Genomic DNA, 27,772 nt, shown 5'->3' on the forward strand with positions numbered 1-27,772 from the left:
TCTGAGCCCCGTGTCGGGCTCTTACTGACAGCTCAGGGTGTGAAACCTGCTTCAGATTCTGTGTCTCCCTCTCTGCCCCTCCCTCATTTACAATCTATCTCTCTCTCTCTCAAAAAAAAAACAAAAACATTAAAAAATTGTTTTAAATATTTTAATTCTGTTGTGGCTGTTGATATTGGTATAATTTTCTTACATTTGTAGTATCAAATCATTTTTATACAACTGTAAATTTTATTATAAGTAGTCAAATTAGTCTCTTTTTAAAGTTTTATTTATTTTTCTTTTTTTTTAGTTTAGGTTGGCCCACTGATTTTATTGAAAAATGACAACAATACAGTTTGTGCCATGATTCAGCATGACTTTGCATTGCTTATTTATTTCAAGTTTGTACAGGTTAACTTTTTGGAACGTCTGTCTGTATACGGTCACATATAGACTGTAAACTTCAATTTAGGCACTAGAGGGTTTTTTTTTTTTAATTTTTAAAAAATATTTATTTTTTGAGAGTGAGAGAGCGCGAGTTGGGGAAGGGCAGAGAGAAAGGGAGACCATCTGAAGCAGGCTCCACACTGTCAGTTCAGAGCCAATGTGGGGCTTGAACTCACAAATCAGGAAGTCAGGACACCATGACCTGACTTGAAATCAAGAGTTGGATGCTTAACATACTGAGCCACTTAGGTGTCCTAGACATTAGAATTTTAATATATATCTAAAGAGAGTGTATTGCTCTTGAAACATTCTGACTTTGAAAGGATGATGCCAGTGTTTTGATTGAAGTATGTTTTTCTGTAAGGCACTAGCAGCAGTTAATGTTCAAATGTTGGTTTAGGCTTACTACGCATGAAACTTTACAAGGCATCCATGATACAAAGACCCAAAAGGCAGCACAGAACCAAGAGCTAGGAAATCTGAGCAGACCCAGCATGTCTACCAACATACTTTAGGAACGTGGACAAATCATTTAACCTTCTGAGTATTCCCTTAGTTCTGAATTTGAAGGGGTCAGAATAAATCAGAGAAAAGTGACAAATTTACGTGCCTTGAATTCCAGCATGTAATACAAATGGATGAAGTATCTGGGTGTGAGACAGTAGAGAATGTCAAGACTGTTGGAAGGAGGCTGTGGTCTCATAAAGCCATTCAGATTCAAACACTTTAAAGCTGGAGAAAGAAGTAAATTGTGTGGTGTGGGGGAGGGGGAAGCAAGAGGAGGATTAAATTTGGCCATTGGATTGAATCAATTCTAGGTCATTTCCATTTCAATACATGGTTGTAAAATTTTGTTACTAGGTAAAGCAGTTATGGTTTGCCTAGCATCTGTTGAGCTCTGTATGTGTTCCTTTTTAAGTAATTGAAGATAAACAAGTAAAATAAAATTTTTAGTTTGAATTTCCCCTTTAATTGTACATTAGAATTAGGAACAAAAGTGATTTGACCATAAAATACTTAAATGAAACATCAGTTTATTATTCTGAGGGTTTATTATTATTATTGTTATTAATTGACCTGGAATGAGAACTTTGAATCTAGTACTATAATCTGAGAATAAAATCTAGCCTGTGAGTTACTGGTTAGAAACTTCTCTCTTAATGGGTATAACTTATTAAAAAAATCATGTGAATATCTAAAGGAGAGTCATAGAACCTTTTGGAGACTAGTTTTGTGATTCTTTTTTTTTTTAGTTTTTTGGTTCTTTAAGTAGTGTTTAGAAGTTGTATTTTCTTTTGATTCATTTAAAATGCTATTTTATATGACAAAATTAAAGTTGTAGTTTAATTATATTTTCTAATATAATATTCTAGCTCCCTCAGTTTTTGCTCTTTTTGCATTTTCCTTTTTATAGCAATGGCATTTATTTATTTCTTTTTACCACCTTTACTGTACATTTCATCAGATGCTAATGGCAATTAGGCAGCGAGCCTAGTGGAAGATGGGAAGTGGGCCAAGTCAATATACTCTGGGGGTCTTATCTATTCTCTTTGGCTTAATTTAAATCAGAATTTATGTCTATAAGAAAATTGAACCCATGACTGTAGGGAGCCACATGTGTTATCTCAGTGACAAAGGGAGAATTAGAAGAAACTAGAATTTTTATGCCCTTGATTGGGCCCTTCTAATAGCTGCTTCTTTCTATATTATTTATATAGCTTTTTATTCAGGATCATATGCATTTATAGTCGTATTCAGGTTACTTCAGGTATGGTTAGTTGAGAATGGGTGCATTGTGTGAGGTATAAGCATACCTCAGATAATTTTTCGAAGTGTTAGTACACACTATTATTTTCTAAGATACGTATCCTGAAATAATGTTTTAAAATTTTTTGCATTAGATGTTATAGTCCAGCCATGTTGTAATGACTTTAAATATTCACTGTTCATTTCTTTGATAGCCAAGTCAAACCTGAAGTACTTAGATGTCAATACCCAAACTGATTAGAACTGGTTAGATCTGTTCCTTGACTGACCTACATCTGACATTAACAAAAAATACAAGGTCTTTTTTTCCCCCAAAACATTCACAATGTTCTCTGAACTCTACACATATTGTGGAAAATAAGAATAAACATACAACTGGAAATATTAGCAGATATAGTTTAAGGAAAGCTAAATAGGGAGGCTTTCTAATGATGCTATCTCACATCCTATTAATCTTGTTTATTATAGAAGCATTTAAAATTCACCAGTGTGATTATTTTCTTTATTCTCTTCAATGAATACAGTCATATATGTTTATGAATAAATTCATGAATGTTTATCTTCAGTGTTTTAGTTATGCATTGAGTATATGGACAAAATAGATGTTTAGACCATAAACTCACTTATTCCTTTATTATCTTTCTAGGCTTAGAGAATTAATGACAAGAATGTCTGATCTATTGCTTAGATCATTGATTCCCAACATAAACACAAAGTAATGCAGAATCTAGATTGAGGTAGTTAATTGCCACCCTTCTTGTATGTATACCTTATCAGTAATTCTGACGCTGAGAACCCTCAGATTTTAATTCCTTTCATGTGACAAAAGATGCTCTGATATGCACTTAACATAAGTTCACCTTTAGCATTTGGCATTTATTGTGTGCAAGGCTTTCAAAGTGTTTACTTAAAATTAAAGTGCCATTGTTTTTAATAACCCTCAAAAAAATGGGTCTAAAGTATTTTTTTAAAGACATGACAGTGGATTTAAGAGTACAGTAGCTCCTGTGTGAATATTGCAGTTGTTTGAAAAATTTTGTAAAACATTCTTATTATCAAAATCTAATTTAAGGTTTAATGATGCAGTAAAGTTCAGATGTTCACAAAGAAACCAGAATAATAACAGTAAAAATTTAGCCATAGCTTAGTACAATCTAACCAAAATTTTCTGGTCAATTAGATTTGATTGTGTTAAAGAGTGACAAACTGCAAAAGTAATTAGAAATCATGCATTCATGAGTGGCTGGATGCTGCAGCCTGTTAAAGGCATTTTATGCTCCTTGAGGTTTGCCCCCCCACCTGGGTGTCTATAAACCAAAGTACATGCAATTATCACACTCTTGATTTTTCTTGAGAAGGTTCTCACTAAACTGCTTAATAAATGTGATTTGTTCCAGAATTTAATCTCTATTTTACTTTTCTAAAGAGGCAGCCTTTGCTTACGGTACAATAATAATAATAATAATAATAATAATAATAATAATACAAAAAGAAAAAAAAAGAGGACAGTTAAATGATCTAACAGCAGCATATCAATGCAAAAATAAAACCTATAAATAGCCTTATAACACTCAGGAGCTGGACATTTCTAATCCAGTAGATATATAATAGGATCTTACTGATACTCTAAGTCCTATACAAGAGAGAGATAAGGAAAAACACTGATGGCAAGTACCTAGAGGTTCTTGTCATGAGCTGTCCTTAAGAACTCTTACACCCACAATGTGATTTCATCTAAAGAATGGTTTTCTGGTTAATCTCAGTATTAGATTAGCCTTGTTAAGAAAAGATTGGTAGTCTCTTTCTTTCAAAGTACATTTTAATAAAAGCATTAAAATATTTTTGTTTGAGCTACATCCTATACTTAACTAATGTATAATTCCTAAGAAAACATTTTAAGTATTATTAATATTTAAATTATTGTACTGTTTCTGGTAGAAATAATTTTGTGTATTAGACTTTACCCTTAAGCTGAAATTCTATTACTTATATTTTCTTTATGGATGTTTTATTTCTCTCAGTAGACTAACTTGAAATAGTTTCCTTTCTAAAGAAATAAAAAAAAATTAACAATATTTATGTAGGGAATAAGACATCAGCCATTAAGAGCTAAGTGATATTTTAAGGGAGAAGACCCCCAACTCATTAACTTTTTATTTTTGTATAGATAAATCAATTGTTAGATTTTTTTTGCCTAATCTTATAAATCTTTTGAAGCTTTTTGCTATAGTTTTTGATGTAAATTTCAAAGATATCAATGTTTAACTCTATTAATCAGGTTGGTGGCAATTCATTTAGTACTTGATGCTGAAAATTATCTTTATACAAGTGGCTCCAGTTTCTTAAATAACCGAAAGAAATCTGTAACATTTCCTTGCAAACTTGACATATGGCCTCTTGTTAACTTACTTGGTATGAATTTCATACTTGTGTATATATGAAGTACTTTCTTGTCCTTGAAACATCTTTTTTATATTTACGTTTCCAAGTAAAATAATTCTAACATTGATTTTCTTTTTTCAAGCCGAATGTTCACCTTTTAAATAAAAGGTTGTTTGTAACCTGCAAAACACATTCTCTTACTTATATATAAAATATTTACATATAAAATATGTAACAGGTTAATATTTAGAAAAGTACTCGCTAAAATTTTTCAAGGATAATTTCATAGAAATATTTCTGTTGAGCCTATGTTATATGTCAGGCACTGTTTGGGATACTAGAGGAACAGAGTTAATTATGCCTTTGTATTTTCCCTCAGGATATTCATAGTTTATCAAGGATACAAATAATTACGTTGTAGGGTGCTAAGGTAATGTGGGAATGTAAAAAGTAGCACAAAAGTAGGATTATTGTTTTTGTTTTGTTTTTTGTGGTTCTTTTTTTTTTTTTGTTGTTCTTTTTTTTAACTCTTAAATACTTCTAGCCCATGTCAATATTTTTGGCTTCAGGTCAAATACCAGGGTGATCAAGATTTTAGAGAGTCAACCTGAAACACAGTCATACCAAACTAATCCAAAACAACCATTATAAAATAACATGTAAGAATTATATGCATGTTTGTTAGTACTTTAACATTAAAATATGGAAAATATGTATTTATTTGAAGTTATATGTTATTTCTTATTTACTTTTCTGTTATGAAATTGCTATTTAAGCAGAACAGAGGTAGAATAGTTAAAAGTGGCAATTAGTAATTAACAAGACTAATTTAACAAATAATATGTATGAAATATACCAATATTTTTATCTCGTTCTGTACTCTAATACAACAATTTATTTGAACTATTTTTTTGGGCTTTTGTTGGATATTTAAATTGTATTGCCTATATTGTGAATTTAAGATACATTTGAAACTATAAATGGAGAATTTAAATTTAAAAGAACTAAGTAAACAGGTGTTACCTATATTTAATGCAAAGTAACAGTACATTTCTTTCTGTCTCATGATGCAATAGAATATTTTTATTCTTTGTTTCCCTTTCCAGTGAAACTCCTCTGAACTGCCTTCATCCTTTAGGTCATCCTTCTGTTAAGTAACACTAAAATTGAATATAGTTACATGTAACATTTACTTTAATTTGAAGCTCTGCCCTCATCAAGGCCTCATTACATTAATTCCTTGTATCAGCTCAATGTGATAACAACAAGCTAAATATCCTCTCAAAAAAAGAAAAAAAAAGAAAGAAAAGAAAAAGATTACTTAGGATTTTACTTATTTGAAACAGCAGGTATTTACCTGCAGGCCTGTGTCTACAGGCCTGTTCTTTTGCTTGTATACATTTACCATATAGGTTAACCCTGTCAAAAATATTCATCATTTTTGAAAACTTCAGAGCACCTTGTATGATACCATAAGTTAAACCTGTGTTTCTCAGGGAAAATTGTCTCAAAGTACGTAGATAATATGAACATATAAAATCAAAATTGGATTTCAAATAAATTACGCTTTTAGAAAAGAAATAGTCTTCTTTAAATTGGTACTGTTTTCTGCTGATTTTGCTGTTGTCTATAGTACTTTATGAGTTTTTGTTTCAACCTAAACATGAACAGCTCAGGTGCAGTCAGCTCATTTTTTTCTAGATTCCTTTTGACCAGAGCGCATCAGATTTAGGGAAACCACCCATAAATGTATTTTATTTTGATCCTTTTCTTCTTATCATCAGTGTATTTCCAAATTAGAGAAGAACATTATCCTTGTCTTATACTTTCAAAACGAATTTATGACAGTCCAAGATTTTAATACCTTTTGTATAGCCAGAAATAATGATAGCCGTCTTGTAGGCTTATGTCTAAGGAGAATATGTTGTTATTTCTATAGAGTCCAAAATCTCATTAAGTACTTCTGCACTTTGACATAACTGAAAAATGATCAGAAGCTTTCATTATGAAATCCTCAATTTCACAGTTGGGCAAAACACCACTCTTTGCGCAGTGTTGCATATAAGGTGTGGAGGGCACTTAGCAGGTAATATCTTTGCATTTTCATAAGCTGATTGGGATTTGTCAAAATTCACATTCATGTAGTCTGCCAAATATGTAGATAGAGGAGTGTGGTAGAATAATGGCCCCACAAGATATTCAGGTCATAATTCCTAGAATTTGTGAATTTATGTTATATGACAGGATGGGGATTAAGATAGCAGATGGAATTAAGGTTGCTAATTGCCTGACTTGAAGATAGGAAGAATAGCCATGATTATCCAGGTGGCCCCAGTATAATCACAAAGGTCTTTTAATGTGGAAGAGGGAGGGAGAAGAGTCCTTGTCAGAATGATGAGGTCTATGAGACTTAATGAGACATCGGTTGTTCTGAAGATTTGAAAGGGCACCGGGCAAGGAATGGAGGTGGCCTTTGGAAGGAGGAAAAGTCAAGAAAATAGATTCTCCCCTAGAGTCTCCACAGAAGAACTCAGATATGCTAGTGCTTTGATTTTTCATCCTAATGCCTTGATTAACCCAGTAATACTCATTTCAAAATCCTGACCTCCAGAAATGTAACATAATACTTTTGTGTTGTTTTATGCCTTTGGGTCTGTGTTATTTGTTGAGGGCAATAGCACGTTAATATAATGGGTAATGTCTAGTTCTTATTTGGGTAAGATACCAGCATTCCTTGTTTTATGTTTTCTGTAGCTTCGTACTATCTTCATAAGAACCTAGAAGATTTGAAACTCCATTTTTCAAAACAAAGCACCTAAGAACTAGAAGTAACATTTTGTTGTTCTGATTCAGTGTATCATTGGATATACTGAGAAAAGTGTGTTTGTTAATAAGGTCCGATCAAATCAGGTTTATACTATGATAGGCCAACACATCTATTATCGAAATGATCCTTTTGTTTGTGTGCATGGTTGTAATCTCTGAATCAGGAAATGTAACTTTATTTACTTTTATAAAATAAGTGGATGGTAGGATGTGCATTTATTCTTGTGGTGTGTCTGCAGACTAATACAGTGGCTATTTTGACTGAACATGATGTAGTTTGGGGAGATGAAAAAAACAAAACAAAACAAAACATATGACTGATCTATAAATACTTTCCTGTTTCATCTAGGACTTGTGAAATTTAGACTCCTTGTGTCCTTTTGCATCCCCTTTTCCATCATGCCTAAACCCAATTTCCTTTGTGCATATTGTATAGGAATGCTCTATCTTGGTTAAGTACCTCCCTAATACAATTGTGTGTGTCTTTCTTTCTGTCATTAAAATAATACAGTTGTCTGGGTTATACTGACATTTGTATTGTAATCATTCTCATTTCATTATCTGAACTCTTAGAAAACCTGGTCAAAGTATTCACAATGTTAAAATTAAACTAGCATTTACCTCAATGCAAAGCACACAATTAATCCGCAAGCAAGTGAAAGATGATTGTTAATGCTCATGATTACAATGCATTTAGGTTGCACATATAAGTCACATCACTCAGTGCTGCAACAATAGATGTTTCATTTTATGAACTGCAAATCACAGTTGCCAATCAGTAGTTGAGGGAAAAACAGTAACTACTCGAAGTGGATCATCTATGTCATATCCATTTAAAACTAATAGAGTGTTACTTTTTGCTTCCGTTTTTTGAGCTGCCATATGGATTTTCTGTGTTTCCTCTAACCTTCTGTTCCCATTCCTAAAAACCGGGATATTTTTCATTCTGAAGAGGGTTTTCCTAGGACATGGGAATTTCAGTGCTCAAACCTGAGTAGTGCCAGGCAAACCTGAATCAGTGGCCATCCTAAAACCAGTGGATGGCTTGAAGATATAATGGGTACTCAACATACCGAAAACATAGTTTCCTTTCCCATATATGTGCTTACAATATATTTTCTGTCTTGGTATATTACACTAAACTGATCAAACCACAAACATAGGAAACATATCTCTTTCTCTTAATGCTTTTTCCAGTATTTCAGTATGCCCTATGACATATTTTAATTTCTTTTTTCTTTTTTAAGTTTATTTTCAGAGAGATAGAGCATGAGCAGGAGAGGAGTAGAGAGAGACACAGAGGTAGAGAAAGAATCCCAAGCAGGATCCATGCTCAACATGTAGCTGGACATGGGACTCAATCTCATGACCACAAAATCAGGACTTGAGCCACTACCAAGTCAGATGCATAACTATCAGTCAGATGACTGAGCCACCCAGGTGCCCCATTTTATTTTTTGAATATGGAATTCCTTCTCATGGTTCCAAAAATTTTAGATAGGAGAAGATGTATACAGAAAAGTCCTCCTTTCCACCTTGTTCCCCATCTTTCTAGTTTCCATCCAGTCTAAAGTAGTTATCATTGTTATGGGTTTCACATTCATCTTTATGAATTACATGCAAATAAAGATACTGGTTTTGTTCTGTGTTGTGTTGTTTTTTGTTTTACTTGGCAATAATTACTGTGATTTGAAAATAAGAAGAATGGGTACCATATAGTATACAGTCAGAGGTTCTTAGCAATTCTGAAATTCCTCTAGGTAAATATTGCCAGCTCACTACTCAGAGGATAAAAAAATATCTTGAATTAGGTCCTGGTTTTGCTCTTTAGGTATGGCTCCCTAGTGTCTGTGTCCCATAGATTTTGGCCTTACCCTCTAGAGGGATCTTCCATTTCTATCTCCCTCCTTTTATATAAAGAAAGAATTGGAAAGTATCCACGTATTGGTGGTTGAGTAGTGTTTTATGCCTGTTTCGTCCCAACAGAACATTGGAAGCTTGGAGATATTTTATGTGTCTTATCTAGTTACAGTCTTTTTGCGAATACAATTCTTTCAATACCTTTTATCCCCACCGTGTGTTTGATTTGTCAGCTGTATGTGACAAAAGTCATTTGACTGCATTGGGTATTCTATGCATACAATTATATTTTTAGATATCTGTAGTTAGTAACAGTTTTACCTCTTCCTTTCCAAAAAATACATTTATAACTTCTTTTTCTTAATTTTTTGGTTAGTATTTTCAGTACAATGTTAAGTAATATTGGTGATGGGGGCTTTTGTCTTGTTTCTGATTTTGTTGGTAATGCTTCTGGTGTGGCTCCATTAAGCATGATAGTGGGTTTTGGACTAAGCTGGATTTATTTTATCATGTGAAGGAAATTGCTATTTAAATCTATTTTATTGAGTTAAATTTTTTTTAACGTTCATTCATTTTTGAGAGACAGAAACAGAGCATGAGTGGGGGCAGGGAGTGGGCAGACAGAGGGAGACACAGACTCTGAAGCAGGCTCTGATCTGTCAACACAGAGCCTGACCTGGGGCTCAAACTCATGGGCCACGAGATCATGACCTGAGCTGAAGTCGGACACTTAACTGACTGAGCTGCCCTGGTGCCCCTATTTTATTAAGAATTTTAATCAAAACTGGTTACTGAGGGGCACTTGGGTGGCTCAGTCAGTTAAACATCTGACTTCTACTCAAGTCATGATCTCGCGGTTCATGAGTTCAAGCCCTGTGTGGGGCTCTGTGCTGACAGCTCAGAGCCTGGAGCCTGCTTCAGATTCTATTTCCCTCTCTCTCTGCCCCTCCCCTGCTCATGCTCTGTCTCTCTCCGTCTCAAATAAACATAGAAAAAATTTAAAAAATAGTTATTGAATTTTGACAAGTGGTTTTTCAGCATTAACAAAGATGATAAAATATGTTTCTGGGCTCTATTAATATTATTACACAATTAAATTAAAAGATTTCCTAATATCGAAAATTCTTAGATTCTTGGAGTAAATCTCACATAGTCATGATGTATGATTCTTTTTGTGTATACTTGGATTATATTTGCTAGTATCAAGTTTTTGCTTTGATATTCATAAATGATACTGATTCAAGGGCATATGTGTGTATGCAATCATTGTTGGGCCAGGGGGATTTCTTCTTTAACTTACACTATCTAAGAAATTTAGAGGCATTAAAATTGTTTGATCTTAAAAAACAAAAAGGATTTCCCCATGAAATCCTCTGGGACTGATGTTTTTACATTTATCTCTTTACAAATTGCTCTATTTCTTCTATGTAGGTCAGTCTTTAGATTTTTCCATCTCTTCTGAAGTCAGTTTTAGAAAGTTAGATTTTCCTAGAAAATTATCCATTTTATTAGGAGTTTCAGATTTATTTCTGTTATGTTTAGCCACATACTCTATTCTTTGAAATTTATTTTGACTATGTTTTTTTTTCTTTTATCACTTTTTATTTTTGTGGATTTCTACTCTGTTTTTATAGAAATAAGCTCATTAGTAATTTTGTTTTTTCAAATAATCAGCTATTGAATTTAATAATTATATTTTCAGTTTTCTTACCTGTTTTTTTCTTTATTAATTTGTTCTGTTTTGCTTCATTGTAATTTCCCGTTCCTTATCTAATTCTTGTAATAGATTCTTGATGTATTTTAATTGTTCTTTTTTTATGGATAAAATACTCAAGAATAATAATTCTTATCTGAGCAATGTATTTAACTTTTAGAACTACATTTTACAGGAGGAGTGGCAGTTACATAGTCTATGCCCTGTCCCCCCAAATGTAGTTATATAGAGAGGTGTAAAACAGTATGACATGTTTTCGTGGAGCAAAACATTTGAATGGGATACTAATCAAAGTTTAAACTTAGCCAGATTACTGAAAGCCTCTTTACAGATTTAACAGTATATATTCTGATAGTAACTTCTTCCATGCATGTAAGATTTGTGATGTGTAATTAACATTTATGTGTATATTTGTGTTTTGTATATGTATGCATCTCTAATAATTTGCTAACAAATTTACTTTCTTATTGGTCCCATTTTCCTTTTAGTAGTTTATTCTAAAATTAGTGAGGTGGGTTAAATGACCATGTTGAGTTTTGAATTTCCTTCTCTTTTATGATCTTAAAATTCATTTTCAAATGTTATATTGATAGTTTCAATTTTTTTATTTATGGGGGAAAGGCAAATATTGCTTCCTAAGATCACACTTTCTATAATAAGTAGGAGTACTCTGAGGAACTGAATAGTTACATAACCTCTCACATTAGGGACACAAAGAAGGAATGGATGACAGGATTGAAAGGTGTGTGTGTGTGTGTGTGTGTGTGTGTGTGTGTGTGTGTGTGTGAGGGAGAGAGAGAGAGAGAGAGAAAGGCAGAGAGAGAGAGGGACAGAGAGAGACGGAGAGAGACAGAGAGAGACAGAGGAGGCTTAAAGTTGTTTATACATCTGCTCTTCTAGCTATTGGTCATACTGTGTTCCAAAAAAAGTGACTGCTATGGATTGAATTGTGTACCACAAAATTCATAAGTTGAAGCCTTAGTTTCCAATGTGATGGTATTTAGAGATAGGGCCTTTGGAAGATAATTAGATTTAGATGAGACCATGATGGTGGGACTCTCATGATGTGTTACTGCCCTTATAAGAAGAGACACCAGAGAGCTTGCTTCTTTTCCACCCATGTACCAGGTACAAAGGGAAGGCCATGTGAGGACACAACAAGAATGTGGTGTCTGCAGCCCAAGGTGAGAGTCCTAACCGGACACAGACCTTGTTGGTACCTTGATCTTACATTTCCAGTCTCCAGAACTATGAGGCATCTCTTCTTGTTGTTGAACTCACCTAGTCTATAGTATTTTGTTATGCCAGCCTGAGTTGACTAAAACAGTGACATTTCACTTAACTTATGGAAGCCTCTGCTAATCATTATGTCTTTTTCAAAGTAGTAAAAAAGATAATGGTTTATAAGATGGTAGTGATTATAATGGGAGATAGGAAATATTTGCAAAATTATTTTTTGTGTGATACATATGTTTTTAAATGCATATCAAGATAACATACAGACACATAGTAAACTTGTGAGTTTATAAAGTGTAATGAAAATATGTTGTTTCTAATTCAGAAATTATTACTTGATATGCTTAAGTAAATCCTTTAATATGCATGATTCCTATGTGAATGAAGATTGCCAAAGTATGAAATGAGGATACATTAGCAAAATTACACAGTTTTTGTTTTGTTTTGTTTTTTTTAGGATTAGAAATTTTGATTTGCTTGCTTAACATTAAGATGTGCTTCCAAGTAGGTTGGGTTAGAATGTGAATATCATTAAAAGAACTTGCTTTGGGATTAACACTTATAACTGTGGTTTTTAATATTTTTTTTTCCATTCTTGTCTCGCTCAAGAGATAGGATGCTCTTATTAATAATGGCAGCTGAGGATGCTTTTTATGCTTCATATCAGTTTATATCACTTAGTCCTCACTACCGTTTTTTATGAGAGGTTTTATCATCTTCATCTGAAATAAGGAAACAATATATAAGGGCAAAGGTATTTTCCTAATTTATATAACTTGAGAGTTGAGGTTTAAATTATTTCATACCTTGAACCATTGACTTATTATTTTGTTTTAGTATATGGTTAATGAACTCTTACCTTAGGTTAGAAATCTGGTCAAATTAAGATCCAACAAAGTTGTTTTTCTCCCAGTGATAATGTTGACACATTTTTGTGAAATACCAAATATGTTCTTTAATAAAAGACTTGGAGCTGCTTCTGTTCTGCTTGTGTCCTAAACATGCGGAATGTCTGCCTCTGAATATTCCAGTTCTGTAAATTGCTGAATAATTTAAGAGGGTAAGGCACATAGTAGATTCTTAAGAGAAATTGGACATATTTCCTATTCCCAATGACTACTGGAAATTATTTCCCTACAGTAATTACTTTATAAAACCACAAATTGAGGGGTGGCTGGGTGGCTCAGTTGGTGAAGCCTCCGACTGCAGCTCAGGTCATGATCTCACATTCCGTGAGTTCGAGTCTTGCCTCGGGCTGTGTGCTGACAGCTCAGAGCCTGGAGCCTGCTTCAGATTCTGTGTCTCCCTCTCTCTCTGCTCCTCTCCTGCTCATGCTCTGTCTCTCTCTGTCTCAAAAATAAATAAAAACATAAAACAAATTTAAAACCAGAAATTCAATAGTTCATCCCTGACTTCAAGAATCTTTACGGAATTTCATCAGATTTAAGACATTTACCTAATATACAATAGCTATAATTTGTAATCAAAATGTTTGCTTCTCCACAGTTCTTTTGATGTCTATGATTCCACCTGCTAATATCTTCTCGAGTATAAATCTGCATGTCCAGCTCTCTGCTGTTGCAGTTTCTAAGGAGTAACTTTGTTCATTGTTTCTTTATGTAGGCAGAGGTTTTAAGCTTGCAGCCTGCTGTGTTTATTGATCTATTTCTTAATAATTCTATATCAGGCAATCACACAATTCACAAATTGTCTGGGAGGGGAAAAGCACATTAGCCATGCATTTAGAGGCCCTCCTAAGAATTTTAGCCTTGTCTGTTATGTAGAATGATTGGAAAGCACCACAGTGAGACTTTTAAACAAATCAGAGTTACAGCTTTTTTGTTCTAAAATATAAATGTTTCTTTAAGGATTCATTTTGGTATTTGCCTAAGGTTGTTTTCCTCTTCAGTTTGAATAGGGTATGAAATTTTCTAAGTCCAAATTAGGTGATTAGCCAAGCCATATTCAGTAATGTTCAGTCTTTGCTCTCAAATGTGCTTTTTCCATTTCGTGGCTCTGCTGTGTCTGGACTTCTATATATTCCGGGCCAGGCAATGTTCAGCTATTCTGATGTCACCTCTGCTCCATCTACTGGAATAATGATTTTTACTATGTATACTCTTTAGCAAAATCACTGTTTTTATAATGACTTTTTAAGAAAGTTTGTCAAAAGCATGGTGCCTAAGAGCATTAAAGTTATTTAGTTAAATTGAGAAACCTCAGAGCAGAATTAAGATGAAACTATTAAATTAATCCTATTCCTTTATGCTCAAATACATGCAGCTGGCACTGTATTCTGTCATGAAAAGATAGAGCACTTCTTTGCAATGAAGGAGAAACTGGCGAATGAGGGCAGAGGAGTAGGTGAATTTTGAAATAAAGTTGGTACTGCAATGTCTGATTTGCTCTGATTCCTGATCTCACAGCCACAGTGTGCTATTTGTACTCAGACATGCCCAGACCTCTCATGTCTCCCTGCCTGTGTCCATGTTAGAGCCCCCTTCTCAATCCTACTTACATGGAAAGCTTCAATCTCCTTTTTTCAAGATTCCTGACAGTTCCTTTTGTTTCCTGACACCTCAGGCTTCAAGAAAGACCCTCTCATCTCTGTCTCCCTATACTAACTCCAGTGCATTTCTGTTTTAGCATTTTTTCACAAAATTATTGTCTCTGTACATATGTTTTTTTTTCATAAACACTAAAGTCTTTGAAGGCAATAGTATTTTGTTGTTGTTGTTTTTGTTGTTTTTTATGATCAACTTCTTTCGCTAAGGTAGGGAAGTTCCAATACTTGAGGTAAGCCCTGGAATCCAGAGAAGTAAAGGCAAAGCAACTTTGTTCTGCATAAAAAATAGTTGCAATATTTTGGGTAGGTGGCAACACAGAGACCAAATATAGAGATACCATGGCTCAAGCAGCCAGTGAGCAAGACTGGGACATAATTGAGGGGATGGGTCATGGTAAACTGGTACTGTGGTTAGATGCTTAACCATACACACTTTGAAAAATAGACATGGCTTAGGAGCATTTTGGAAGTGGGAGTCTATGGCATGTGAAATGTTCACTTTCTCTGACTTTTCTACAATATACTCAGTCTCTTTTGTTCACCAGTGATTTTGCTGCTCAAGGATATTTTGGGGAAACAAAAAGAGATACTATGGTTTTCCTTCAAGGTTGGCCTGGGGTGAAAGCAGAGATGACATGTCCGGGGATAGCCAGACATACAGTTTAGAGTGAAAACCTCAGTACCAGCAGAATACCTGGGGGCATGATGTTACTCAATGAAGGAATTAATCGAGGAATGGATGATGCATTTTTAGCAAAATGCAGGAGGAGCCACTCAAGTAACTGATCTTATTTTATTTTTTTCAGAAATCAAAACTTCTTTAAAATTAGCAAGGGGAGGGAATGGCACAGAAGAGCCTGAAGAGTCACCCCCATTATTCTTTGCAGCTGCAAAAGCAGAGGTTATAGCTTGGCACTGAGGGTGCCAAGTACTTGCCTTAAGATTCAATAAATCACAGCAAAGACCAGCAAGGGCCCCTGTCCTGGCTCCTTTTAGTCCTCAAAAAGAGACAAATAACCATGGTGCTCAGTTCTGCATGTTAGCACTTTTTCTCTCTCTCTTGATGAAACACAAACCTTCCCAGGATGTAATATATTTTATGCTTTCAAAGGAGGCAGCATGATTTAGTGAAAGACAACAGAGGTCATATGTTTGGATCCTTGCACCAACACGTTCTCACCTTCGTTAATTATCTTCAGCATAACTAATGGAATAATATATAAGACTAAGCTGGAGCCAGGGATATAATAGATGCTCAGTTAGCTCTTTCTTCCTCTGTCACCTGCAGTCTTAGAATAAGAAGTCGTCAGCAACATTCCAAGAGTGCCTATTGATAGAGTGGGTGAAGTACATGTACAGGGGCACCCTGGAGGCAGGGATGAATACCTGAAAAAGGGGAGCCTCAGACTTAGACAAAAGCAAAAACAAAAATCCTCTTTTCCAGTTTTGCCTTAGGCTTGCCTTTGGGCTAGACTTTTGTCTTGTTGTAATTAGCTGCTTGGTTGTAAAAGGAAACCTGTCCAGAAACACAGCTTCATGCTCATTCATTCCCTGTTTAAACTATGGAGATTGCTAGAGAGTGAATATGTCCCCCTAAAATTCGTATGTTGAAATCCTAGTCCCCAACATGATGGTATGAGAGACTTTTGGTGGTGACTGTGTCATGAGGGTGGAGCCTTATGGTTGGGATGAGTGCCCTCATAAAAGAGACCAACTGTAGATAGCTAGCTCACCCCTTCAACCATGTGAGAACACAGACACAGGTGCTGTCTGTGATCCAGAAAATGGGTCCTCACCAGACACTGAATCTGCCAGCATCCTGATCTTGGAGTTTCTAGCCTCCAGAACTGTGAGAAATTTCTGTTGTTTATAAGCCACCAATTTATGGTATTTTGTTATAGCAGCCTGAGCGGACTAAGAGGTATTTCCAGATTGTTGTTGAATGGCTTAAAGGTCTTGTAACGTGGATGAATATTCAGTCTGTCTAAGGATGGTTTTAACAGATTATTTTCATTTGTATCATGAAAAAGCAGATACTTTTTTCATACTGCTGCATCATGTTGTTTAAAAAAAAGCAACATTTTACAGTAAGATTAATTGCTTGTTTCTTCCTTGGCCATATCCAGACTGTGTTCTTTATTTATGAAATTCTTAAGTCTGTAATTTATAATAGGTTTTAGAAAAATGTGTGTGTAAAAATAATGCCAGCAAACATTATATTTAGTTATGATAGTAATTTCATCCACATATTTTTTTCTTTTGTCAGTAGAAAGTATAAGATTTGTTTCTCAAGAAATTTAGAATTAACTACAAAATCTGTTCTACATTTATGCTATCAAAATTATTTGTATATTTGGCAGCTGGGATTAACCTACTATTTGCATTATTCCATAATGGCTTCACTCAATGCTATGCTGTTAATTTGTATTCAGTTTATCTGGAATGATTCAGATGTTTAAATGTATTTGTTTTTAGACAGCAAGAAAAAAAAGATTGTGTATTCTTTTCACAATTTACATAAAAGATCCAGATGCAAATTTATTTGCTTGTGTAAATTCTTCCCATGCTTCTTAAGAGACAGAATTCTCATTTCCCACCCAGATTAATTTGAACATGGTGTGTTGCTTTATTAATTGGTAACGATGCAATTGTAAAGATGCCTGTGTTTCCTTGAAGTCTCCTGTTAGCTCTTGGAAAAGAGGGGTATGCAAAAGGTAGAAGCAGGAATTGTGTGTACTATATACATGGATAGCTTAGAGGTTCATTAAAGATTCATTTTCAGTTAAAGTAAATTTTTATCATCAATCAATGAATCTGTTGGAAGTTTAGAAATAGTGCCAGACCAGATCTAGTAAGATGTTTCTTTTCTTATGCTACAAAATACAGTAATGATAACTTTTATTTGACTAATTCTATATTGTCTACAAAACATTTCAAGTGCATCTTATTTAAACCTCCAATTCCCTGTAAAGTAGATAGAGCAGGCAATAATTTTATTCCGTTTTTACACCCAAGGAGGCTGCTTTTCTGAGGGGTAAAGCTGCAGAAAACAATGGAAGAGCTGTAGTCAGCACCCATAGGACTTCTCTCTCCACTATTTCCCTTTCATCTCCATGTCGGCTGAAGCCTGTGCAAGGCACCACACTGCCAATCATTTCTCTTCTTGTTTGCAAAGAAGCCACACCACCCAGAAGTTGTGATAGTGATTCTGCAGTGAAATTGAAAAAGACAGGTGAGCTTTCTAACCTAATGTTAAATTTCTCAGGTCCCAATATTGAGTACTTTGGCTGGATTTACAGACACAGAGAAATCATTTATTCACTCAATGGGGAACTGTGATAGGCACTGTGGGCAATACAAAGAATCCCCAGATTTAGTGTGATCCTTGATTTGTTTTTATATTTATTTGTGGTGGAGAATTTCCTTACGCATGTGTGTAAAAGATCATTGAGAACAAGTTACAGAGCTTTGATAGGAACCCAGCTACGTGTTTAACATGTGGATAGGCACTGGCTGGTCTCTGCCAGGCTCTTGCTGTCATTGTTGCTTCCTTCTAGGTATGTAGGTTAAATTTTATAACGCAGCCACTTATAATAGATTTTTGGCTATAACTTTGGGTTGGCAATATTATGAACGTGGACATTCAATCCTGTTCAAGAAGAAATTTTACCAGGGTCGCCTGGGTGGCTCAATCGGTTAAGTGTCCAACTTTGGCTCAGGTCATGATCTCGCAGTTTGTGAGATCAAGCCCCTCACCAGTCTGTCTGCTGTCAGCACAGAGCCTGCTTTAGATCATCTGCATCCCTCTCTCTCTGCCCCTACCCTGCTCCTGTTTTCTCTCTCTCAAAAATAAATAAACATTAAAAAAATTCCCATGATACAGTTAGTTAAACTATACATTCTTTTATTTAATTGTATTCAATTGTATCCATTTTCTGCTCTTTGTGATTGTTCAAGTCTAGTAAACAAGAGACAAAGATAAAGGGAATTGTACCTTTTTTGGGCAAAACTAGCGTGTGCTTAATTCCTCATGATGTCCAAATAGCTAATACAGTATCCAAGGGTTTTTCATGGTACCTTTTATTTTATTTTATTTTATTTTATTTTTATTTTTTAATGTTTATTTATTTTTGAGAGAGGGAGAAAGAGACAGCATGAGCATGAGGGACAGAGAGAGAGAGGGAGACACAGAATCTGAAACAGGCTCCAGGCTCTGAGCTGTCAGCATGGAGCCCTACGCAGGGCTCAAATTCGGGAACAGTGACATCATGACCTGAGCTGAAGTCAGATACTTAACCAACTGACTAATTTAACTAACTGACTAGTTAAATATAACTTTCCTTTTCCAGTGTCAGATTCAAAATCTTTTTCACATAATAGCGCACACTACAGTCTAACCCCTAGTTTCACATGTCATATTGTCTTAAAGCCCTTCTACTTGTAAAGAAAACAATTGTTCCACACGAATGGTGCTATGCCAGAATCCATTTTCGGGTGGTTAGTAGTATCTGCTTTATAATGGTAATTGAATTTGCTTATTCTGATTTAAAAAATTTCATGAAACTCCTGTTTATGGATTATTTTATTAAAACTGTTTGACATTATTCACATTGATGATAGTTGGAAAACAACTCACCAGCAAGTTTTCATAGTAACTAGAGGCCAACAAGCTCCTATTTGAGGGGAAAAAAACTAAATGCGAAATGAAAATATTTTAATGTCTTACATTAGAAAAATAGCAAATTAAGGATTATTTACAACATTCTAGAAGCAAATTTTGAGAGCATTTGTTTGGGTTATGTGTAAATCGTCATATTTATTATAATTTTATGACCTAAATTTATATTTGAATTTATATTTGAATTCCCTGTTCCATGTTTCACTTTGCTGGTAAATATCATGTTTCAGTTTTTAGAAAGTTTCACATCTCTGGGTCTATATGTTCAAGTTATACCTTCTGAATCTTTAGTAAAATATATGAAATATTTTTTAAATACCTATTAATTTTTGTAATGAAAGAAGACAATATGTCTGGGGAAATAGTCGTGCTATACATGTATCTTCAAATTTATTTGGAATCTCATATATACCAGTTGAGTAATTTATGTGGAGTCTCATATATAACTGTTGAATAATTTAAAATGATTTTGAGGTCATTTTGTTATATGAAAAACATTTTTCACTTAAAAGTCTGACATTTAAAATGTAGTAATTAAAAATAAATCTTTTGTAATATCAAGAAACTACTGGGACACATTTTTGAAAGAAAATAATTTGTAATTTTGTATATTGTGAAAGTATATCCTTTCTTATTTTGTGGGAGCTGGTAACAGTGAGGAAGAGAGTGGTAAATTGGTAAGAGAAAGGGAAAGAGTCACAGAGTTGAAACAGTTTTTAAATTCCACCATTGAAACCATTTGAAATTAAATGTCCTGCTGAAAAATATTAACAGTTAAGAAAAATCTCTTATTTGTCCCATATTTAAATGCTGAGAGGTATCATTGTTATGTGATTGTAGTAATATTGCCAGGATATAGGGTCCTCTTTCTTTCAAATCTTGAAATGATTATTCAGGGTTCTATAATTTCAAGGATGGATAGATTACTGCCACTTGTGTTTATTGTATAGATGATGCAACAAAATAGTATAACCTTTTGATTTTTGGAAAAAATGTAACATTTGGCTTATGTGTTTCTTTTTTCTAAATACCTGGAAAGTACAATCTTAAGATATTTTGAGATCTTTACATTACTTCAGATAGCATATCACAATCACCTATGCTCCATTTATGATTGCAAACAAGGTGTGATATGGCTTTGAATCAGTTTGTCTTCCTGAAGTTCTGAGCCACATTTCTAAAGCTTGGCATGAGAAGTAAATTTGAAATAAGCATCACTTACATGTGCAAATTGGATAATTGCTCACACAGCTACCTACCAATTAGTCACTTGTTGATGCAGTTAGCTGGATGTACAGCTAATTTGGGGTAAAGAAAAAATATGTCAGTTCAAAATGAAGACAGCCTAAAATTTTGCTTACTGGTTAGTTTTGCTTAGGATAAAACACTCTCATTCTCAGACAAATAATAGTTTGAGCATAATTTTAGATACTAAGGGTACTACTTACAAGTATTGTCATGTGTTCTGGTTCCACTTAATAGTTCTTGCTCAGATTTTGGAAGTAATGATTTATTTGAGAAAATGCAGGTCATTTTTATGCTGCCTCCCATTTATTTATTTTTTTAATCTCAGCTGTGAGGTATAATTAAACATAAAATTGTAGAATAATTAAAGGGTACACTATTTACCTGTAGAAGGACATGGGTTGCTTTCATATCTTGTTTGTTGTAAATAATGCTGCAAACATGGGAATTCAGATAATTCTTAAATATCCTGCTGTCATTTATTTTGGATATATACACAGAACTGGGATTGCGGGATCGTATGTTGGTTCTATTTAATTTTTGAGGAACCTGCGTATTGCTTTCCATACTGATTACATCAATTTACATTCCCAACAAAAGTGCACAAGTGTTTCCTTTTCTCCTCATCGTCACCAACACTTGTTATCTCTTGTATTTTGGTGATGGCAGTTCTTACAGGTACAAGTTGATATCTCATTGTGGTTGTGATTTGCATTTCCCTGATGACTGTGTGCTTTTTCTTGTACCTGTTGCCCATTTGAATGTTTTCTTTGGAAAAATGTCTATTTAATTTTTCTTCCCATCTTTTAAACAGACTTTTTTAAAAAACTGAATTGTATGAATTCTTTGTGTATTTTAGATACTAACTCTTATTAGTTATATGATTTGCAAATATTTTCTCCCATTCAGTGAGTTCGCCTTTTCATTTTGTAGATGGTTTCCTTTTCTATGCAGAAGATTTTAGCTTAATGTAGTCCCACTTTTGCTTTTGTTGCCTTTACTTTGGGTGTCAAAACGAAGTAAGCATTGCCAAGACCAATGTCAAGGAACTTAGTCTCTGCATTTTCATTTACAAGCGTTATGGTATGAGGTTTAATGTTCAAGTCTTTGACCAATTTTGAATGAACTTTTGTGTATAGTATAAGATAAGGCTCCAGTTTAATTTTTTTTGCATCTGCTTGTCCAGTTTTTCTGACGCCATTTCTTGAAGAAACTGTCCTATCCCTATTGTATATTTATGGCTGTTTGTCATAAATTAACTGGCCATATCTAATACGTTTACTTCTAGACTCCCTATTCTGTTTCTTTGAACATATTTCTTTTTTATGCCGAAACCATATTGTTTTGATTACTTTAGTTGTGTTAAGTAGTTTAAAATAAGAAGTGTGATGCCTCCAGTTTTGTTCTTTCTCAAGATTGCGTTTACTATTTGAGGACTTAAGTGCTTTCATACGTTATTTAGGATTGCTTTTCTATATCTCTAAACAAAATGCCATTGGAATTTTGATAGAGATTAGTTGTATTTATAGATGGCTTTGAGTGGTATGGACATTTCCACAATATTCTTCCAATTCATAACATGAGATAGCTTCCCATTAATTTGTGTCATCTCTGATTTCTTTCATCAGGTCTTGAAGTTTTCAGTGTATACCCCTTTCACTTCCTTGGTTAAATTTATTCCTAGGTATTTTATTATTTTTGGTGCAATTGCAAATGTGATTATTTAAAATTTTTATTTATTATATTATTTATTATTATTTATTTATTTTAGTCTCTTTCTGATAGTTTGTTATTAGTGTATTTAAACACAAACAAATTTACTGTATTGATTTTATATCTTGCAACTTTACTGAATTTGTTTAGTAAATAAAATTCGAATTGATTTTTGGTGGATTCTTTATGGTTTCTATACATAACATGTAATCTAAAAATAGTTTTACTTGTTTCCTAATTAGATGCCTTTTATTATTTTATTTAATTTAATTTGTTTTATTTATTTTATTTTATTTTATTTTCTGTCTGTGTGTTTTTTCTAATTGCTCTGAATAGGATTTCCAGTACTATGCTGAATAAGAATGGGATCCTTATATTCGTCCTATATCTTAAAGGAAAAGCTATAAGCTTTTCACTATTGAGTATGATGTTTGCTGTGGACTTAATCATTGGCCTTTGTTATATTGATATACATCCCCTCTATACCCAGTTTGTTGAAACTTTTATCATGAATGGGTGTTGAATTTTATCATATGTTTCTTTCTCCATCTATTGATATGATCCTGTGATCCTTGTTTCATTTTGTTCATGTGATGTAACACATTGGCTCATATGTCAGTGTTGACCCATTCTTGCATTCTTTGAGTAAATCCCACTTGATCATATTTATGTGATCCTTTTAATATGCTGTTGAATACTGCCTCCTAATATTTTGTTGATGAATTTTGCATCTATGGGTGCCTGGATGGCTCAGTCGGCTAAGCATATGACTTCGACTCAGGTCATGATCTCATGGTTCATGGGTTAGAGCATAGGGCTCAGTGCTGACAGCGTGGAACCTGGAGCCTGCTTCAGATTCTTTGTTTCCCTCTCTCTCTGCCCCTCCCCTGCTTCCTCTGTCTCTCTCAAAAATAAATAAAAATTAAAAAAAAAATTGCATCTATGTTCATTAGTAATATCGGCCTGTAATTTTCTTTTCTTGTAGTGTCCTTGTCTGACTTTGGTATCAGAGCAATGCTGGTCTCATGAAATGAGTTTGTAAGTGTTCCCTCTGCTTCTGTTTTTTATTTTTTTATTTTATTTATTTATTTTTTTAAATTTATTTTTGGGACAGAGAGAGACAGAGCATGAACGGGGGAGGGGCAGAGAGAGAGGGAGACACAGAATCGGAAACAGGCTCCAGGCTCCGAGCCATCAGCCCAGAGCCTGACGTGGGGCTCGAACTCACGGATCGCGAGATCGTGACCTGACTGAAGTCGGACGCTTAACCGACTGCGCCACCCAGGCGCCCCTGCTTCTGTTTTTTAAAAATACAGCTTGAAGAGGACTGGTTTTTGTTTTTTAAATATTTGATAGAGGGGTGTTTGGGTGGCTTTGTCGGTTAGGTGTCTGAATTCCACTCAGGTCATGCTGTTTGTGAGTTCAAGCCCCACATCAAGCTCTGTGCTTATAGCTCAGAGCCTGGAGCCTGCTTTGGATTCTGTGTTTCCCTCTCTCTCTCTCTGCCCCTCCCCTGCTCATGCTGTGTCTCTCTCAAAAATCAATAATCTTAAAAAAAAATTTTAAATATTTGATAGAGTTTTCTGGTTAAATCATTTGGTCCTGGACTTTTGTTTGTTGGGAAGATTTTGATAACTGATACAGTCTCCATACTAGTAACTGGTCTATTTAGATTTTCTATTTCTTCATGATTCTATCTTGGTAGGTTGTATGTTTCTAAAAATTTAGCCATTTCTTCTAGGTTGTCCAATTTTTTAGTATATAATTGTTCATAGTAGTTTCTTATGATTCTTTGAATTCATGTGGTCTCTGTTGTAATGTCTCTTCATTTGTATTTTTTTTTAGATTTCACAAGTAAGTAAAATCATATGCTATTTGTCTTTCTATTTGATTGATTTCACTTAGCAAAATACCCACTGAGTCCATCCATGTTGTTGCAGATGGCAAGATCTCATTATATTTATGAAAGATACTCTATTATTTTTCATTATATATATACAAATATTCATATATGTATATATACACATCCCATCTTCTTTATCTCTTCAGCTATTGATGGACACTTTTTAATCACTTCCATATCTTGGCTATTGTAATTAATGTTGCAATAAAAGCAGTGTACATATGTTTTCAAATGATTGGTTTTGGTTTTTTTTTGATAAATGCTTAGTAGCAGACTTACTGGATTATATGGCATTTGTATTTTTAATTTTTTGAGGAACCTTCATACTGTTTTCCACACTGGCTGTACCAATTTACATTCCCACCAATAATGCCCAAGAGTTCCCTTTTCTTCATATCCTTGCCAACACTTGCATTTATCTTTTTGATACTAGCCATTCTGACTGGTGTGAGATGATGTCTCATGATTTTGATTTGCCTTTCTCTGATGATAAGTGATATTGAGCATCTATTCATGGATTTATTGGTCATTTGTATGTCTTTTTTGGATAAATGTTTATTCAGGCCCTCTGCCCATTTTTAATCAGGTTATTTTTTGGTGTTCAGTTGTATGAATTCATTATATATTTTGGACATTAATCCTTTAGTGGATAATTTGCAAATATCTTTACCCATTCAGTAGGTTATATTTTTGTTTTGTTTGTAGTTTTCTTTGCAAATCTTTTATTTTGAGATAGTCTCAATAGTTAAATTTTGTTTTTGTTTCCCTTGCCTGAGGAGTCATATTCATAAATATGTTGCTAAGGCCAAGTCAAAGAAATTATCACCTCTTTTCTTGTAGGGGTTTTAAGGTTTCACGTCTCACATTTAAGTCTTTAATCCATTTTGGGTTCATTTTATGTATGTTATAAGAAAGTGGTCTAGTTTCATTCTTTTGCATGAAGCCATCCAGTTTTCACAGCACTATTTATTGAAAATACTGTCTTTTCGCCATTGTATATTCTTGCCTCATTTTTCATAGATTGACTATATATGTTTGAGTTTGTTTTGGGGTTCTCAATCCTATTCTGCTGATCTCTGTATTTTTTTTTGTGTGGCAAGCATAATCTTCTGACACTACAGTTTTGTAGTGTGTCTTGAAATCTGGGATTGTGATACCTCCAGTTTGTTCTTCTGTTGTTTCTGCTATTTGAAGTCTTTTGTGGTTCCTTACAAATTTTAGTATTTTCTGCAGGTCTGTAGAAAATGCTACTGGTATTTTGCTAGGTATTGCATTGAATGTAAATTGCTTTAGGTAGTGTGGACATTTTAAAGATATTCTTCTAGTCCGTGAGCATGGTATATCTTTCCATTTGTGTCATCTTCCATTTCTTTCATCAGTGTCTTATAGTTTTCAGAATATAGTTCTTTCACCTGCTTGGTTAAATTTATTCTTAGGGATTTTATTATTTATTCTATTTTTTTGTTCTATTTTTATTCTTTTTTTGGTGCAGTTGTAAATAGGACTGTTTTCTTAGTTTCTCTTTCTGCTACTTTGTTATTAGTATGTAAAAGCACAACATATTTTTGTATATTAATTTTATATACTGCAACTTTACTGAATTCATTTATTAGCTCTAATCACTTTTTTGGTGGAGTCTTTAGGGTTTTCTATAGATAATATGCCATGTGCAAACAGTGACACTTTTTCCTTACTGATCCGAAGCCTTTTATTTCTTGTCTGATTGCTGCAGCTAGGCTGTCAGGTATTATGTTGATTAAAAGTGTTGATAATGGACATCCTTGTCTTGCTCCTGATCTTAGAGGAAATGCTTTCAGTTTTTTTACCATTGAGTTTGATGTTATATGTGGGTTTTTTGTATATGGCCTTAATTATGTTGGTGTATGTTTCTTTTAAACCCACTTTATTGAGAGTTCTTATCATGAGCAGATGTTATATTTTATCAAATGATTTTTCTATATCTATTGAGATTATCATATGGTTTTTATTTTTCTTCTTGTTAATGTGATTATCACATTGATTTGCTAGTATTGAACTACCTTGCATCACTGGAATAAATCCCACTTGATCATGGTGAATAATTCTTTTAATGTATTAATGAATTAAGTTTGCTAATATTGTAAGCATTTTTTTCATCTATTGTCATCAGAGATATTGGCTTGTAGTTTTCTCTTTTTTTGTGATGTCTTTGCTTTTGATGTCAGGTAAAGCTGACTTCATATAATGAATTTGGAAATATCCCTTCCTCTTCTATTTTTGTTTTTTGTTTTTTGGGTTTTTTTGAATGGTTTGAGAATAGGTATTCATTCTTTAAAACTTTTTTTAATGTTTTTATTTATTTTTGAGACAGAGAGAGACAGAGCATGAGCAGGGGAGGGGCAGAGAGAGAGGGAGACACAGAATCTGAAGCAGGCTCCAGGCTCCGAGCTGTCAGCACAGAGCTCGATGCGGGGCTCGAACTCATCTACCGCGACATCATGACCTGAGCCGAAGTCGGATGCTCAACCGACTGAGCCACCCAGGTGCCCCAAGAATAGGTATTAATTCTTTAAATGTTGGTAGAATTCACCTGTGAAGACAACTGTTTCTAAAATTTTGTTTTTTGGGTGTTTTCTGGTTTCTATTTCAATTATATCTTAATCAGTCTGTTTAAATTTTGTTTCTGAATTTCTTTGGAACACTATATTTCAAGGCATTTACCCATTTCTTTTAGGTTTAGGTCCAATTTGTTAGCTTATGGTTTTTTTATAATACATTTGTAATTCTTTGCATTTCTGCTATTTTGATTGTTATTTCTCCTCTGTTTCTGATTTTATTTCTTTGAGTTCTTTCTCTCTTTTTCTTGATATGTCTGGCTAAAAGTTTATCAATTTGGTATATCTTTTCAAAGAGCCAGATCTTGGTTTTATTGATCTTTTCTATTGTATTTTTTTTGGGGGGGGGTGTTTCTATTTCATTCATTTCTACTATAATCTTTACTTTAAAAATTTTTTTTTAATGTTTTAATTTATTGTTGAGATATAGTGCGAGTAGAGGAGGGGCAGAGAGAGGGAGACACAGAATATGAAGCAGGTCTAGGCTCTGAGCTGTCAGCACAGAGCCCGATGTGGGGCTTGAACTCATGAGCCATGAGATCATGACCTGAGCTGAAGTTGGACGCTTAACCAACTGAGCCACCCAGCCGCCCCTCCACTATAATCTTTATGATCTCCTTCCTTGCACTAGGTTCAGTCTTTGTTTGTTCTTTCTTTTTCTACTTTCTTTAGGTGTAAGGTTAGGTAGTTTGAAATTTTTCTTATTTCTTGAGGTATACCTGTATTGCTATAAACTTCTCTCTTGGAAATGGTTTAGCTGCATCCTAAAGATTTTGGACCATTGTGTTTTTATTTTTCATTTGTCTCCGTGCATTTTTTATATCCTTTTTGATTTCTTTATTAACCTTTTGGTTGTTTA

General features: G+C 34.1%; 1 protein-coding gene across 3 annotated transcripts in view; it reads left to right on the forward strand.

The window, feature by feature from the left end:
• The window catches only part of NAALADL2 (N-acetylated alpha-linked acidic dipeptidase like 2), a 1,339,397-nt gene that overhangs the window by 314,310 nt on the left and 997,315 nt on the right, over positions 1 to 27,772 (forward strand). The gene's annotated exons all lie outside the window — the stretch shown is intronic.

Source organism: Herpailurus yagouaroundi, unplaced genomic scaffold (assembly GCF_014898765.1).
Source record: "Herpailurus yagouaroundi ecotype Mexico unplaced genomic scaffold, PumYag 159, whole genome shotgun sequence".
In the NCBI taxonomy this organism is placed as follows: Eukaryota; Metazoa; Chordata; class Mammalia; order Carnivora; family Felidae; genus Herpailurus; species Herpailurus yagouaroundi.